This window comes from Spermophilus citellus (assembly GCF_964194105.1).
Source record: "Spermophilus citellus genome assembly, chromosome: 2".
Taxonomy (NCBI): Eukaryota; Metazoa; Chordata; class Mammalia; order Rodentia; family Sciuridae; genus Spermophilus; species Spermophilus citellus.
The window spans coordinates 57,338,355-57,342,101 of NC_138183.1; the positions used below are offsets into that span (position 1 = coordinate 57,338,355).

General features: G+C 37.6%; 1 long non-coding RNA gene across 1 annotated transcript; it reads right to left on the reverse strand.

Moving 5' to 3' along the window:
- Nucleotides 1-1,843: 1,843 nt before the first annotated feature.
- Nucleotides 1,844-3,299, reverse strand: LOC308642633. The gene is made up of 3 exons (XR_014020596.1): nt 3,236-3,299; nt 2,456-2,512; nt 1,844-1,930 (listed from the first exon to the last, which is right to left on the reverse strand). It is a non-coding gene; the product is annotated as an uncharacterized lncRNA (long non-coding RNA).
- Nucleotides 3,300-3,747: the final 448 nt, after the last annotated feature.

A 3,747-nucleotide genomic window follows, 5' to 3' on the forward strand; every position in this document is an offset into this window, starting at 1 on the left:
GTGATTCATCATGAAATTTAACAACCTAACTAGTCTATACCCTGTTCAGAAAGATGTATTGCCTGATCATGACCTTGCAGCAAGGTCAAATCATCTGTAAATACTTTCTGTACTTGTTCTAGTCCAGTTACAGAGTTTGTAGACTGACACAGATGTGAGGCCCGACACTGTGCAGGGCTGCTCCAGGTTACCCTGAAGTTGTAGAGTCAAGACTCCATCCAGGTGTGCTGGCCTTCTCTCTGGCTTTCTCAGTGGGCACCCTTGGCTGTCTTTGCATGTCAGTCTCTATGGTGACTTACTTCCCTGCCTTTCAAACCCAGTCTTCTTGTACCCTCCTCAGTGCGTGTGTGCGTGTGCACAACATGGGGGTGGGGGTGTGTCATCAGAGACTCTCAGATGAACATTCTGAAACTTAAAATTGTTTCCTGGTTCATTATTAGCTGATAGCAAGCACTCACTTCCCTTTCCCTGTGTCCAGAGCCAAATATTATCTCCATCTACTCCTTGCTTCACTGGGTTCATCCTAAAGGATGTCAGCAAGATCCCAACAGAGAGCAGAGACACTCATTTGTGTCTCATTAACGATTTCTGAGTACCAGAATTATGAAAACAATTGAACATGTCTCTCTTTATTCAACATCTCTCTATAGCTGATTATTGTCATCTTCCTGTGATTCCTCCCCTTCCCTTTTATGTAGACTGTTAGAGACTATGACCATTTGGCAAAAATCATTTTTTTTATAAAGGCAAATTCATTGTAAATAACTATAACTAAATCTCAAATATTTATTTCACTTCATATTTAGCAGAAACTATTTTTCCTCTTTTAAGACTTAATAGGTCTTTATATTATCTAATAAAATTCTAAAAATACATTTAAAAGAGAGAATGAAATGCCGCTGATCAAAATACAGTCCTTCAGATTATTCACTTGAGGCTACTTTTTTCAAAGCAGTGGCCATCAGGAGTTACAGGCTGTCAAAAATAATGAGTTACTTAAAAAACAATTGTGTACCTCATCCCTCTTCTTTTAAATCAATCATGGTAGTTGTGAGTATTATTGATAAAGTAGAAAATGCTAAGATATATAAAGAGAAATGACTTGATTCGTCATAAATCCACAATCCACAGGAAATCATTTATTATGTTACCTGCCAACAATTTCATGTAAATTCACCTGTAAATATATTTTTTAAAGTGTTCATTTTACATATGTGAGTGTATGTGTGTGTTTACGTGTGTGTTTATAATCTTCTTTCTCCACTTACCTTAGCAAACATTTCCAAGAGTAGCCTCATGATGGCTTCACAGTATCCACAGTGTGAGTCATTCCAGTCTGTATAATCATACTCCTATTATTAGATGTTTACGTTATTTCCAAATTTTCACTACTTTAAACATGCTGTGGCAAAAATAATGTGAAGGGTTTTGTTTTAAATATTTGGTGCTAATTATATAATGGACTTGTGTGAGATTGAGGACCCACTCAGTCTAGTAAGACATCTGGATCATGAGGCAGTTGACATCGTTCATTTTACTTTATGCTTTAAAACTTCCTTTTTATAAGGAAGAAGAAGATTATAATGACCCATTCCCTGCAACCAGAACCTTAAAATGAGTTTGAAGTCGGGCAAACCTATGCTCTTAGCTAGTCCTTCCCTCAATTCTCCATCCTACATTCTCTGATTATATTTAGTATCATCTGGTTTTAATTTTTAAAATAACATTTTATCCCTAGAAACTGAGAGATAAAAATGTTCAAAGCAGGGGTTTGGTTTAATCAGAGCAATTCAGTCAGCTGATAACTGCATGCTCACCTTGTGGGGATGCTGAGCTGAACGATGGGACAGGGGCTGGTATTTATTGCTTCTTCTGTGCCAGTTTTCCTATGTTCATTGCTTTGCTCTGTCTTCACAATGTGTCTGCAAAGCTGATGTACCAGATGAGGAAACAGCATTCAGGACAGAGTATATGACTTAACCAAGATCAAATCCAGTGAGTGACAGAGTCAGGCTGTTACCCAAGGGCTTCCTGCCTTAATTACATGTTCTTTCTAGGTACAGATAAGCTTAATGACAGTCCTGAAGAAATTCACTCAGTGGCGGCATACTGCAGAAGTTGGATGCTGATCATCTTTCATTTGCCTCCAACCTTCTGTCACTTGCCTGTTTACTCTCCTATAGTTTTTAGTGGAAATCCAGCTAGTTCTTTTCTACAGGAATATGATATTCTAAGCAGCTCTGATACTGAAGTAATGACAATGAATATGTTTGTGTGGGCAAAAACTGCCTGCTGTAGCAAATTATGTGACACCACAAGATAAGGTTGTTTTTTTTTTTATTTTAAAACTGTTATAAAAACAATTTTAAAGATTAGTCAAAATATATTTGGCCATCAATTATTTTAAGGATGAGAATTAAAACCAGAAAAAAGAAAAGAAGAAGAATTTACTTACCTTTGCCCAAGATTGGAAGACCAGGGCTGAGGTGAGGTTGGCAAGTCATCAGCAACCCTAGGATTAATTAAAAGCAGTTCATTTTAATAAGTCGGAAAATACCTCTAGGAAATAATGCTAAATATTCACATGCACACACTTATTTAAGCAGGACTCTTTGTTTAGATCCCTCAGTCTACGTTTGCTTTTCAGAAGGTTAGCGTGGGCTCCTTTTGAGCCCTCCTGGAAGGACAGAGTCTTAGGGATCTGTACTTTACATCCCAGTCTCTTCACCTTTGCAGACTTTCCTGCTGGAAGAAAATGGTGAAGAAGAGATACCTTTCAATCAGGGCGATTGCCTATTCAATTTCTATTTGAAAAGCAACATAGGAGAAGGTTTTTGTTTTTCTATCTAACTGAAGATTAGAAATAATACCACTGAGAACTTTAGATAGAACAATTATTCTCAAAACAGAGAAAAATATACCCAAAGCTGATATAGTAAAAATGAACCAAAACTAGGACTAGAACTTTGAATTCCATGTCCTCTCCTAAATAATTGTTTGAACTTGGGCAAATTTCTTAACTTGTCCAGAACACAGATTGTTTATTCAGGTAACCATGAAAAATACTTGTCCTACCTACTACTGCTCAGGATCGTTAATGATGAAAATAAATAATATTTGTGAAAGCCATCTGTAAAATGTTAAGTGCCAGATACAATCGGTTAGAATTGTTATAGCTGATATTATTATTAGTGTCACAATGTTTGATAAAACTTGGTACTTGGTTAAAACTTACTTTTGTTGTTTTAGTAACATTCCCATAGCAAAGGGTTGTAGTTTCAGAGCTCTGTGTATTCAGGTTGGCACGTTCTATGAACCTGTTGAAAAATGATGGCCGATAACCAAAAAGAGGAATGTGAGAAATTTGTGGGCTGCTCACCACCAGCCTGGATTGATCACTCCCACCAACTGCCCAGATTCTCTCTGAAGCTGTGAACCTTCTATGTCAACGGAAAAGAAGAAAAGAAAGGGAATTCCTCAAATTCTTATTAACATTTAAAAACTGAAACAAAACAAAACAAAACACCAAAAACCCCAAGCAACAATGTTGACAAAGCACATGTCAATTGACCTTCAATTTCCAGAGAACCAGGACTCAGTAGCAAGCCAGCAGTAAGCATTGTTTTGAGTGGAGGAAAATTAGAAAGATCTCTTCTCCCAGTTAGATGGGCTGAGAGGCATTGGCCTGGCCACCCTGGCCTACCTTGAGGTCCAGGGCAGAAGTAGAAGCACAGGTTCTGTGACCTC